Raw genomic sequence first — 15,054 nt, forward strand, 5'->3', positions numbered from 1 at the left:
CCCGTACCCGTTATTGCATAAACGGGCGGGCTGCGGGTTTGGGGCCGGGCTGCCCAACCCGCCCGTTGCTCTGGCCTAATGGCCATGTGCTTGTTCTTTACGCCTTTTCCAGTCAAGCACGTCCATTGGTCTTGTCAGGACCATTAACTAAATCATTTCTATGTAGGTCTTCGCATAAAACTAAAGTGAGTGTTTAAATTAATTTATTTTAAATCATTTTGCACTATATAACAGAAAAGTTTTGTTTTTCAAACCGTAAAATAATTTTATTTCAATTGACTTTCTTGTTTTCCAAAACCTTCTGGGGATTATTAATTATCTTAGGGATTTTATCCTTCATGTGTCTAATCATATTAGCCAACTGTGTAAATTTCTCAAAAAAAATCCTATACTAAATCTATTGAACTAACACTATCTTCTCAAGGAGTTATAATAAGAACTCCACCATCATCTTAATTGAAATTTGTATTGATTTACCATAAAATAAAATTATCAAATTGATCTGCTTCACAAAATTCCATATTTCTTGACTATATTAGTAATTATATTAGATTATATATGAACACTAATTTTCACAAATTTTCAGAAAAAGTTGAATCAACATTCCGTCAGGCTTAAATGTGGCCATGTACTTGTTCTTTGCGTCTTTTATTTTTCCTTTTGATTCAGTTTCATTTCATCAATCAATCACAAAGTCAAGTCTTCTTCCCCGTTTGCTAGGCTAATGGAAAAATAGTCCTATAATTGAAAACTTTTGTAGGGCACTGATCATACTGATATAACCACCATTCCTCCGTTCACATTGTTTCAAATATTTTAAATAAAATTATTTTTTCTCCTTTCATCTCTAATTTAAACGAGTACTCTTATGAACGGTGTAATGTATACAGTTTCATGCATACCTTATACATTTGTATGATTCATTGCATATAATACTCCTATAGTCCTATTAAATAAGGCAGAGAGAAAATGCTTGTTTAATCCTATTTATAAGATGTATTATTAAATTTTTTGTACACTTTTTTTGTTGCAAACAATTTTATTTTATTAATAATTTATTATTATGTTATTTAATTCTTATATGGTATAATGTATATAAAATAGGAACAAAATTAAAATTTTATTAAATTTTAAGATAAAGTTAAAACTACTTTTAGTTTTTAATATAAGAACTAGATAATTAATTTATAAATATTAAAAAATTTAGTTAAGTTAATTATTTTTAATAATGTATTGTCATGCTTAAAATATCCTAGTTAATCATGTGCATTGGAATTGCTCTATCATGAAACTTTTAATATGTGCAATCAGCACATAGGCTATTTTGAAGAAAAATAGATAAATATAAGAAACAAAGAAAACTGTGATTTTATATTTATGATCAAATTAAATCTATAATTAGCTATAAAAGACCGAAAGTGGTAACATTTAAGGTTTTTCTTCGGCTCAATAAAACATGTTAAATATGATTTATAAATAAGATTCGAGAGTATATATGTGGGAATGAACTTCATAATAAATTGAGCTTTTTTTCATCCCAAAATTTTGACCTCTTAATAAAAATATTTCCAAATTTTAATATCTCTACCATTACATTAAGTTTCAATGGTTGGAATTCAAAACTATATAAAAATATTTTTTTTATTTCAAAAAGCTAATTTTGTATAAGTTATAAGTAAGTTTTATGTACTTTTATAATCGTGCTTAAAAAAACAGCTTTTAATTTATAAGTCAGATTGGTAAAAAACTATGATGAATAGCTCTCAAATTTACAAACTCACTTATCTTTTTTTCCTCCTCAAAACGCCTTACCATCAGACAAGCTGAAAATTGGTTTGCGACAAAGTCACAATTGTTATGGCATGTACTACTTATAAACAGAGGAGGCAATTTTAATATCATTATTTTTTACATAGAAGTGTGTTATACCGTGTTGATATTGATATTTTTGTGATAAATTAATATGATTGATTATATTGATTGCAGTGAACTATTCCCGTGCGATGGACGGGGGTATATATGCTAGTTAAATATAATAAAAATTTACAATCGCCAACTATTCACATCAAATTTTAATACTATAAATTTATCTGTCTATTTTATTTTTTAATATTTAATATTATAATAACATTTTTACTGAATAAATCTCACCTGTTGAAATGAAGAGGGAAGTTAGTGAATAAATACTGCAACGAGATATTAATGCATAGTTGTTAATAAATACTGCAATAGTTATTAATAATTACACTTTAAATTGCTGACGACTGATACTTAAAAAAATAAATTGAGGACAATTTAATAATTGAACAAGTAAAATCTCATGCAATGAGATATTTTGAGAGTTCAAATTAATTTAATGATTTCAAGAAATTTTGTTTGTATTTAATTTTCTTGAGTGACAACCTTGATCCAAAATTTTTGGGATTTTACGGTTAAAATTGATGTGAGGATTTTCGGCCATACATTGATCATGAAGTATTAGTAAGGGTCTCCAAATCGGGAGAAGAACATTTTCACTAACTTTTCTCTTCATTCTCTTTTCACCTGATGTCTCTGCCGTTATATTAACTTTTAATGGTTGAAATCCGAAACTACATAAAAACATTATTATAATATTAAATGTAATAAAAAATTTAGCATTGCAAACTATTCACATCAAATTTTAATACTATAAATTTATCTATCTATTTTATTATTCAATATTTAATATTATAATAACATTTTTACTGAATAAATGTCACATGTTAAAGTGAGGAGGGAAATTAGTGAAGATGCTCCGCTTCCAAATCTTTGCGACATGGGGTCAACCCGACATGTTGAAGAGAAGAATTTGTGTTATAAGGAGTCAACTCAAATGGGTCAAGAAGATAATTTAATATTTCATTTTCTAAGAATTTATTTGGCTCTGCATTAATTTTCTTTGTTTCATTTTTATTTCAATCATAATTAATTGGCAAAGGCAAGTCTTCCGCCCCCTTTGGTACGCTAATGGAAGACTAATCGGTAAATGAGAACTTTGTATTGGGTTTATTATAGTGATATAATCATTATTCCCCATTGCTCATTGCTTCAAATATTTTTTTCTTCATAAATAGGGGCATAAACATTAAATCTTATCAAGTAGAATTATTTCTTTTTTTAATTTCCCCCATCATTTCTAATATCAAATACATCTATAATTTCTTTGTAAAATTGGGTCAAAGCCTCCAGTTGAAAATTTTATTAGGGAACAAGACTTAAATGAAAGTACCGATATTTTGTATGTACAAAATTTGCAAAGTAAAAAATATCAGTACTTTTTGTCTATAAAAATTTATTACGTTTTTCACACAAATAGAATGTTAAATGGAGGGTTTCTTTACTAATTTTCTCATACTTGTACAGGAATTATTTTGTAATGTGTATTGTGAGGTATATTCAGAGGGAGGAGAAATGTCTTACTTTCTCTATCACCATACGGATAGCAAGAAATTTAACAATTTATTTGTTAACAATTTACTTGACTGTGGGTTTTCTTTGATTATTTTTCATTTCAATCACATTGCAAAAGACAAGTCTTCTTTACTCCAAAAAAAGCCAGTCTTCTTCCCCGTTTGGTACGCTTGTGGAAAAATAATCCGTAACTGAAAACTTTTTAGGGCACATATTTGTTATATATATTATATTGATATAATAATTATTCCCTATTTTTCATTGTTTCAAATGATTTTTTCTAAATAGGCGTATAAGAATTAAATTTTATCAAAGAAAATTATTTTTTCATTTTCTCTTTTAATTTATAATATCAAACATATGACATACTATTTCTGTGTGTGTATACTTAAAATCAAAATTTTGGGACAAAAATGAATTAATGGCAGCTGGACAATGAAGGACAATTTTGAAGTTTCTCACTTCCAAAACTTTTAGCACGCCATTCAAATAAAGTCGAAGATAATTTGACAAAAAAATAATGCCAAATTTTTTTTGATAATATGGTAATCTTTTATATTTCTCCCACCCTCCTTGTATTCAAATACTACTTCTGATTCTTAATATAAGATCTAATTAACTTGTTTGAAGAGATCAAGAAAGTTAATAAATCACCTTAATATATTTATATTTATCTTGTTACTTTTATAAATTAATATATAATCTAATAATATACTCCTCCGGTCCTTAATATAAGACACATTTAACTAATTTGATTAGATTAAGGAAGTTAGGTAAGTTAGTTAATTATAAGAAAAATGACACATTTTTCCTAAAATACCATAATCATCTTTCTTAATACCCCCTCTCCCTCTTCTACTTGATTATGGTTGAGAGAGTATCCATAGGGGTAATTTAGAGAAAATTGATAAATATCATAAATGAGTCTTATATTTAGGACCAAAACCAACACAAGAATTAGGTCCTATATTAAGGACCGGAGGAGTACATAAGTATTTTAGAGAGATTATGTAACATGTAATTATGTAACTGGGTCTTATGTTAAGAATTATGATAGTAATTTTGAAATTTAATTACTTTTTGCAAAAGAGTATGATATAAGGTTTCTCATATTTCACTTTGTTCAAGTTCTCAATTGAAACTGCTTTTGATTTTAGCATAAAATATAATTATCAAATTGAAAATTGACCGACCTCACAAAATTCCATATTTCTTGACTATATTAGTAATTATTAAATTAGATATGAACAGTAATTTTCAAAACTTTTCACCACAAATTTTTGGAAAAGTTTAATCAACGCTCGTTCAGTCAAGCACGTTCGACGTGTTGCCAGGACCATTTGTTTAGTCAAGTAAATATTTAATTAATTTATTTTAAGTGATTTTATATTTTCAAAATAAGTATATGAGAGGAATATGCTGTTGTACAATGTAAAATAGATTTTTTTTAGTTAATTCTCTTAATAAGTCTTTCTCCTTTTTTTCCAAGGAAACATAACTTTTTTTTGGTAGCCTCTACCCCTCTCTCGATATGTATGATATAATGAACTTATTTTTATTTTCCTTAATTATAAAAATTTCTATTCCTCTTAAAAGATATACGTAATGCGCAAGCCTTCCGTAAAATTAAAATTGGGTTGCACAAATTTTTCTTTTATTTTTAATACTCCTCTGGTCTTTAATATATGACCAAATTGTTGAGTTGGTTTTGATCCTAAATATAAAACTCATTTCTCATATTTATCAATTTTCTCTAAATTACCCCTATGGATACTCCCTCAACCATAATCAAGTAGAAAAGGGAGAGTGGGTATTAAGAAAGATGATTATGGTGTTTTAGGAAAAACATGTCACATTTCTTATAATTAACTAACTTACCTAACTTTCTTAATTTAATCAAATTAGTTAAATGGGTCTTATATTAAGGATTGGGGAGTATTTCATTTTCATCGACCATGACAGTTCTATTAATTATTAGTCATTAAATAAACTAGTTTAATTATTTTTTGCAAAAATAATTTTTTTAATAACTTGCTAGTATACAGGCCCTTACCTTGGGAATATTACTCTATATTAAAGCTATAGTACAAAGAAATATTATATCTTGAGTAAGGGCTACAGTGATGTTATCAGCAAATCTGTTTGTCATGGCCAACATGTCAGTGAATGTATTATGCGTCAAATAATAGAAATCAAAACCTTGACTTATAATTATGTTACGGTAGGGAAAACAAGGCTTATAATTCTATTTACAATTAGGAATTACAAGAATTAAATACATAGTGCACTAAAATTAATTTTTATTCATAAGCCCATGATTTATATACTGAAGCCAACCAGTTTTTAATGGCGACAATAATTCATGTTTTTCTTTTTTTTAATCAATTCTGATTATACTTTAGTTCCCCATCAAATTCTTCAATCCAAGTTGGAAGAAGAAAGTGACTTGAGCCAGGGATTATTATGACAAACCTTTTATCAAGCGTAGCTCTGCCTATAAAAGAAGCCCCATATGTTAGATGCCATATCCTTCACTCCTTCATATTCATAGCCTTCTAACTTCTCTCATGGCATTTCGAATCATCATCTGTTTCTACTTGTTCCTTCTTTCTCTTTCCCTTTCTTCTTCTCTCAACCCCCCATTATGTAATTATCATGATTCCATTGCGCTTCTTCATTTTAAAAACTCTCTCTCTCTTAATCATTCTGCTTCAATGGAGTGTGATGAGTTTAAGAACACATCTTATCCAAAGACAGCTTCGTGGGGAAATAATTCAAACTGTTGCTTGTGGGATGGGATCATGTGTGACTCCATGTCTGGTCATGTGATTGGTCTTGACCTTAGCTGTAGTTGGCTCAAAGGTCAACTCCATCCAAACAATAGCCTCTTCCAACTTTCTCATCTCCAAACACTCAACTTGGCTCACAACAATTTTATAGGGTCTTTGATATCATCTCATTTTGGTGGTCTTTCCACTCTCATGCATCTAAACTTAAGCTATTCTGTTTTTGCTGGTGAAATTTCTCCTAAAATTGCAGAATTGTCAAAGTTGGTCTCTCTTGATTTATCTGGGAATGGATTTTCCTCATATGATGAATGGTTAAGTTTAAGACTTGAACCATCCACTTGGGAGAAGCTTGCTCTAAACATGACTGATATGAGAGTACTTGTTTTAGATGATGTAAATATATCTTCCATTGCACTAGGCTCCTCGTCTTTGAAGTCACTGAACATTTTGAGTCTTAAAGGTTGCAAATTTGATGGGCCTATTCCTACAAGTTTTGGGAACCTCACTCAATTAATTGATCTGAACCTTGCAAAAAACACTTTTAGTGGTGAGCTTTCATTTCTTTCAAATCTTCAAAGTCTCACTTCATTGGACCTTAGTGCCAATTATTTTAATGGTCTCTTACCAAATTCCATAGGCCATTTGAAGTCTCTTGATTTTTTGGGTCTTCAAGAGAACCTATTTCATGGGCCTATTCCTACAAGTTTTGGGAACCTCACTCAATTAACTGATTTGAACCTTGCAGAAAACAATTTTAGTGGTGAGCTTTCATTTCTTTCAAATCTTCAAAGTCTCACTTCATTGGACCTCAGTGACAATTATTTTAATGGTCTCTTACCAAATTCCATAGGCCATTTGAAGTCTCTTGATTTTTTGGGTCTTCAAGAGAACCTATTTCATGGGCCTATTCCTACAAGTTTTGGGAACCTCACTCAATTAACTGATTTGAACCTTGCAGAAAACAGTTTTAGTGGTGAGCTTTCATTTCTTTCAAATCTTCAAAGTCTCACTTCATTGGACCTCAGTGACAATTATTTTAATGGTCTCTTACCAAATTCCATAGGCCATTTGAAGTCTCTTGATTGTTTGGTTCTTCGGGGTAACCAATTTCATGGGCCTATTCCTACAAGTTTTGGGAACCTCACTCAATTAACTGATTTGAACCTTGCAGAAAACAATTTTAGTGGTGAGATCTCATTTCTTCCAAATATGTCAAGTCTTACTTCATTGGACCTCAATCAAAATTATTTTAGTGGCTTGTTGCCAGATGTGGTTGGAAATCTTTCAAATTTGAAATTTCTTGATTTCTCTGACAACAAGCTACAAGGTAATTTTCCCAAGTTAATTTTTACCCTCATAAATCTTTCTCATTTGAGTCTATCAACAAATAACTTGAGTGGCCCTGTTAATTTTTACCAATTTTCCAAGCTTCAAAATCTAGAACATCTTGATCTTTCAAGCAACAAGTTTCTCTCACTTACCTCTGATAATAATCTTAACTACACCATTCCTAATCTTGAGGTCTTATATTTAGCTTCTTGTCATATCACTATCCTTCCAAAATTCATTGGCCTTCCAAATTTGTGGCAATTGGATCTTGATGATAATAAGTTGCAAGGTCTTCCTGAGTCAATTTTTGGTTTCCTAAATCTTTCCCATCTAAGTCTGTCATCAAATAATTTGAGAGGCCCTATTAGTCTTCATCAATTCTCAAAGCTTCAAAATCTACAATATCTTGATCTTTCAAACAACAAGTTTCTCTCACTTAGCTCTAATAATGATGTTCACCATACCATTCTTAATCTTATACAGTTAGATCTGTCCTCTTGCAACATCAATGACTTTCCTAAACAATTAGGAAGCCTTCAAAATTTGAAGGGGTTATATCTTTCCAATAACAAAATTCGTGGAGATATTCCCCAATGGTTCAATATCGTAGGGAATGGTTCTTTGGATGCTTTGAATCTCTCTCACAATAACTTGACATCAGTTGAACATCTTTCAATGAGAAACTTGAGGTCTCTTGATCTCAGCTTCAACTTGTTGCTAGGAAATCTTCCAATTCCATCATTTGATGTTGGATTCTTTTCAGTGTCCAACAACAAATTAAGTGGACACATTTCTTCCTCATTTTGCAATGCAACCTCACTTGTGATACTCAACTTATCTCACAACAACTTGTCAGGCCACATCCCAACGTGCCTTGTTGCTCTCCCAAATCTTGAGAGTTTAGATCTGCAGATGAATAGTTTTGTCGGATCTATACCGGACAATTTTTCTAGAAGCAATTATTTGGAATCTTTGCATTTGAACAACAATCAATTTGAGGGACGGTTGCCTTTGTCTTTGACCCATTGTAAGATATTACAAATTTTAGATGTGGGAGCAAACAAGATCAATGACAAATTTCCTGATTGGCTTGAAGGCTTACCGGAGCTACAGGTACTCATTTTAAGAGATAATAAGTTCTACGGTGCCATTCATAGTTCCAACACCAAACATCCTTTTCCCATGTTAAGAATTTTCGATGTTTCCAACAACCGTTTTACAGGATCTTTGCCAATAACATACATCAAGGAATTTAAAGGAATGATGAATGTTGACTTTGTTTCAACCACACTAGATTACTTGGAAATCCTTAATCCATCTTATCAGTATCAAGAATCAGTGATGGTCACATTGAAAGGTGTTGATTTGGAGTTGGTAAAGATCATAACTACATTCACATCCATTGATTTGTCAAAAAACATGTTTGATGGAGAGATTCCACATGTTATTGGTGGGCTGCATTTACTTAAGGGCTTAATCTCTCCCACAACAAAATCACTGGTTCGATTCCTCAATCCATTGCAAACTTGACAAACCTAGAATCGTTGGATTTATCATCAAACTTGCTTAAAGGTGAGATTCCTCTTGCACTAGCAGATCTCAACTTTCTTGAAGTTTTGAATCTTTCACAAAATCAGCTTGTCGGAGAAATACCAACAGGTAAGCAGTTTGATACATTTTCACAAGATTCTTTTGAGGGAAATTTAGGACTGTGTGGATTTCAATTGTCAAAAGCATGTAATCATGATGAAGGGAAATTACCACAACCAACTTCGTCAAGTAATGACAAATTTGGATTTGGTTGGAAACCAGTGGCTTTGGGATATGGATGTGGGATGGTGTTTGGAATATTCATGGGTCAAGTTATTTTCTTCACTGGAAAACCTAAAGAGCTTGTCAGAATTTTTCAAGCCAGGCCTAAGAAACAAGCAAAAAGGACAAGGAAAAGAGCCCATCAGAATCAAAGAGTGAATTAGGCACAAAATGTGGTTTCGTGTGATATATTGTGTCATCTTTTTTTCCATGTTTCCACTATGGTTATTATTTCATGTTTCTTAAATATCTTGTCAGTGATTGGAATGTAATGTACTGTATATTTTAATGATTGTCTTTCCCTTTTTTTTTTAATGAATTTCAAGTGATTTGCCTCCATTTGTATGCTATGTACTATTTGATCATCATGTGAATAAAATTTTCCACGTATTAGCAACTTTTTTTCTTTCTGGTACAGACATGTCATCAACTTATGTTGTTTGAATTAATTATCACCCATTCAACCTTTCTCATTTAATTAATGATTTAAAGAAAGTTTTAGTTTGTTCGTTGTTCTATTAAAGGATTTTAGGTTTTTATAAATATGTGAAAATCACTTTCTACTTCCAGACTTTATGATCGATATATGATTGTTCAGAATAATGCTGCAAGCAGGAATTTAAAATTTTAAACTCTCAACAATCATTTTTCTTGTTTTTGCCAAACTCTTAAAATTGAAAATATGACCATGCAAAACACGAGCCTCAATTGCTTTATTACTTAACGTTAACATTCAACTAGGCTTGTCCTCTCATGAAAACCTTGGGCCTAAAAGCATTTTAGCCCATAACAACATCGTGAACCCTTTTTTCGTAAGTTCATAAATTCTTCTGTTCGTTTTTTACCCTTATTCGCATTGAGAGAAAATTAGAGAGAAAAGAAAATTAGATTAAAAAAATATGGAGAGAAATCAGTTTTTTTTCTTACTTGGATATGAGAGAAAACATGAGAGGAAGGAACCCCTTGCTTGGATTAAAATAAAATTAGGGAGGAAAGAAAACTAGAGGGGAAAATATAAGGAGAATTGAGTTTTCTAAATATCAATGTAATGAATTATTTCAAAATCGATTCCAATTCAATTGATCCTCATCCTAACGAAATTCATTTAATTAATACATGTATCCACCAATTCATCACAAGCACAATATTTTAGGATTAGATAGGAGAGAAAATATGGGAGGAAGAAAATAAGATAGACTCCATATCTCATTTTCTCTCCAAATATGGAGAGACTCAAGAAGAAAAACAAGATTTTCTTGATTGTCCCTCCTCTCTCTTCCTCTCACATTTATGTTCTTTTTATTATATTTAAAAAACTATTCATTTTTTATTTTTTTATCTTACAAGAATATTTTTTATTAAATAATTTGCTTTTAAAATATAATACTATGAAAATATATATAAACCAAATAATTTGATTTGAAATTATTTGATGACGCTAACGTTAGTATAATATTCCTATTGCAATATTTAATTTGATTTAATTTTAAATATGATATATTTTGATAAGGGTCTTTTAGTTATTTAGATATTTATTCATTTTCCCCCCCTTATTTTTCTCTCATCTATCCAAGCAAGATGATAATAACATCTTCTCCCTAGTTTTTTGATAACATCTTCTATCTACTTTCTCCTTCTCTCTATTCCTCTCCTCCTGTTTTCTTTGCTCCCAACTTTTCTTCCCATTCAAGTAGAGTAGAAAAGTGGGGGAGAAAATAAAATAGGCCACGCGTCTCATTTGCTCTTCAAATTTTCTCTTTATATATTGAGAGGTCTGGGAAGAAAAATAAGATTTTGTGACTGTCCCTCCTCTCTTTTCCTCTCCATATTTATTTTTTTTATTATATTCAAAAGATTATTCACTTTTTATTAAATAATTTGGTTTTACAATATGATAATATGAATATATATACAAACCAAATAACTTGATTTTAAATTACTTGATAATGTTAATGTTAGTATAATGTTCCTATTGCAATATTTAATTTGATTTAATTTTCAATATGATATATTTTGATAAGAATATTTTAGTTATTTAGATATTTGCTCATTTTTTTCATTTCTATTTTCTCTTGTCTATCTAAACAAAAGAGATAACAACATCTTCTCTTTAATTTTTCCTCCTCCCTATTTTACTAGTTTTGTGTTTTACTGTTTCATTTACATCATTAAAATCCAATAAAAAATAAGGGTCAATGAAATATTTTAAATACGAAAGAGGACAAAAAAAAAGTATAACAAGTGCTTGAACCCACCAATTTCTCCCAAAAAAATAATTTTCAAGTATGCATTTATATATATATGTCTATCTATATATATAGAAGCTCATTCATACTTTTTTTTTGCCCTCATTTTCCTCCCAATTTTCAAATCCTTCAAAAACTTCAACCAAGTTAATTCAAATAATCAAATGGTCATAATTAAGAAGAGGGTCTTAAATGAAACCGTTCAACGAGCCGTCATACAAGGGCATCCCAAATTATGTGGTGAATATATCTTTTAAAAATTCGTATATACTTAGAATATAAGGTGTTAAATTGGAAAACCCCTCAGGTCAAAAAAAATGGAAGACCCAAAAATATACAAGGTGTTGATTCAGCACAACTTACTTGGACAACTAGGGGTTCCGAAAAAGTTGGGGCATGTCTTTCCTTCTTTGTTTTTTTTTTTTTTTGGGGATACATGAGTCTTTCTTTATAAGGCTTGTTTTATTTTAAATTTTTGTAAAGTTTGTGTGAGAGGATGCAAAGAATTGCAGAAAAAATAACAGCAAGGGACGTTTTTCAATATTCTTGCCATAGTTGTAAATGTAAGAGTTAACTCTTAAATTGATATCTCAATATCTTTTGTCTCTAAAATTTATAAAAAATTTTTAAGTTATTGATTGCATATTAAAGAGAATTTTTATTCCTGAGATAATGACCAAAAGGATATTTTGAAAAATTAAAACATATTTATTGCAAATAATTAATTTAATAAATTTGTTTGATATATATATAAATTAGTGATTTTGCTTTACCATTTAGGACCAAAAGAAATAGTTCTTAATATAAGAGCTTATTTAATTTTTATTTTGATCATAAATATAAGACTCCAATTTATTTTATATCTTATATTTATCCATTTTTTAAGGGTAGTTCTTATAATAATGGTTGTTCTAGCTAATACACTTGATTAATGAGAATATTTTAAAAAAGACAATATCTATTTATTACAAATAACTAACTTAATTATTTTCTTAATCTACTCAAATTAATCAACTAGCTCTTATATTAAGAATTGAAGCTAATATTATTCTCTTAAGCGGTTATAAACCTTTGAATGTTTTATGATAGGAATATTAGCCAAATGCAAAATAAGATTCCCTTGCTGTTTTTCAATATTAGCCAAATACAAAATTAGTGACGGACTTCTAACAGAATTTAGTGACGGAATAAGATTCCGTCACTAATCCTTCTCTAAGTTAGTGACGGAATAAAAATTCGTCACTAATCTTTCACTAATTTAGTGACGGAAATTTTCCGTCACTAAATTCTATCGGTAATTTTAGTGACAAAATTTGTGATGCATTAAAATTCCCTTACTAAATTTCGTTACTAATACGCTATTTTTTTGTACTGTATAGAGAGAGAGACAAAAATAAAGTGTCAATTCATGAACATAAGCTAGTTTGATTGATTTTAAAGCCAAAAAAAAACAAGAAGAAGAAAGAAAGACAATTCAAAGTCGGTGCTGCCATGATGAGTTTGATTGATAAATGAATGGAATCTTAGAAATTAAATTTTGGTTTTGGGTTTGAAAGGTCTTCAAATTTTGTTGGCTTCAACAGTTTACAAGGTCGACCGTCAACGCTAATTAAGCAAACTTTGGTTGATTTACATGTACTTTGAAAATTTTTTGTTTCGCTGGTCCAAGGGAAAAAAAAAGAAAGTTTTTTTATTTCTCAAGAATTTCTTTAAATTTATGTTTTGAGTAGTACTCAATAAGATAATTTAATATTTCATTAATTTATCATCAACTTATTCGGTTGTGAGTTTTTTTTAATTCATTTTCATTTCAATCACATCACAAAGGCCAGTCTTTTGCCCCATTTGGTCCGCTTTTCGAAAACTAATCGTGTAATAGAAAACATTATAAGGTATTCCCCAAAAAGAAAGAAAAAAAAAACATGGTAGGGTTACTATTTTCCAGTTCTCAGTATATTCTCATTGTTTTAAATGTTTTTTTAAAATAAAAAGGGGCATGAACATTAAATTTTATCAAATAAATTTATTTTTTATTTTTCTCCTTCATTTATAGTATCAAAAAACTTTCCCATTCTATACTTTGTTGCATATATATTATTTATGGGTTAATGTGCAAATTCAGATCATAACAATATTGTTCTCATACTGTTAAAAATATTAACGATCAATGCTATCATTTTAATAAATACTATTAATTTTTTAATGATAAAGAGCAATATTATCATAATTTTAAATATTTAAAATAAATTTGCAATCAAAATTAATAAAAAATTTCAGGACAAATTTACACTTTCACCGTTAATTATTTTGTATTGTGCATTTGTATGATATATTCAAAAGGAAGATAAAAGTCTTCATTCACTGTCACCATATGGGTATGGTTTATTGCAAGAAATTCGTGTGTTTGACGGTTTGAGGTAGCATTTAAATTAGAATAATTCAATACCACACTTCTCATGATAAAAATAAATTTATTAGTTCGTCATAAAAAAAAATAGTTTATTTCCATTCGATCTCATATTATAATAATATATAAATTATTAGATTTGAACAGATAAAAAAAGAGTTGAAAAAGCGTAATGTGCCCCTCTTCACCAAACCTTATTCTTATTGGTCTTCTCATGAGCGTACCGTACGTTTTTGTCGGTCCAAAATTCTTCTGTAACAGCTGGACAAAAAATTGACAACACTATCATAATTTTAACTTCAACTCAAACAAACAAGCGTGTCAACTCAAATGAATAAAGAGGATAATTTAATATTTTTCATTTGTTAACAATTTACTTGGCTTAGTTTTCTTTGCTTCATTTTCGTTTCGATCACGTCACAAAAGACAAGTCTTCTAGCCTTCTATCCTGTTTGGTACGCTTATGAAAAAATAATCTGTCATTGAAAACTTTTTGGAAAAACTACGTTAAAATCTCACTTAAAAGAATTAAATATAAAAAAATCTCTTAAAGTTATTAAATTAATATGAAATTTCAAGAAAACTTATTGCCAGAAATTCTACTTGTTTAACTCTTGTTTTTTTTCTTTTTAAGTATGTATTAACAATTAAAAAAATAGTCATTAACAATTTAAGACGTAACGATTAACAACTATCGCAGTAGATATTAACAACACATTTTCTCAGGACATCACAAAAATTTAATGCATGGTTGTTAATAAATACTGTAATAGCTATTAATAATTACACTTTAAATTGCTGACGACTTATACTTAAAAAAATAAAATGAGGACAATTTAATAATTGAACAAGTAAAATCTCATGCAATGAGATATTTTGAGAGTTCAAATTAATTTAATGATTTCAAGAAATTTTGTTTGTATTTCATTTTCTTGAGTGACAACCTTGATCCAATGTTCAAAATTTTTTTGGGTATATATTTATGATTGATACTCATATAATCATTATTGCCTATTTTTCATTGTTTGAAATGCCTTTT

General features: G+C 29.4%; 1 pseudogene; it reads left to right on the forward strand.

Moving 5' to 3' along the window:
• The first annotated feature begins 8,358 nt into the window (after positions 1-8,358).
• LOC114755612 (receptor-like protein 9DC3) lies at positions 8,359-9,764 on the forward strand (annotated as a pseudogene).
• The last annotated feature ends 5,290 nt before the right edge of the window (positions 9,765-15,054 follow it).

Source organism: Neltuma alba, unplaced genomic scaffold (genome assembly GCF_004799145.2).
Source record: "Neltuma alba isolate B1F8T4 unplaced genomic scaffold, ASM479914v2 tig00010294_pilon, whole genome shotgun sequence".
In the NCBI taxonomy this organism is placed as follows: domain Eukaryota; kingdom Viridiplantae; phylum Streptophyta; class Magnoliopsida; order Fabales; family Fabaceae; genus Neltuma; species Neltuma alba.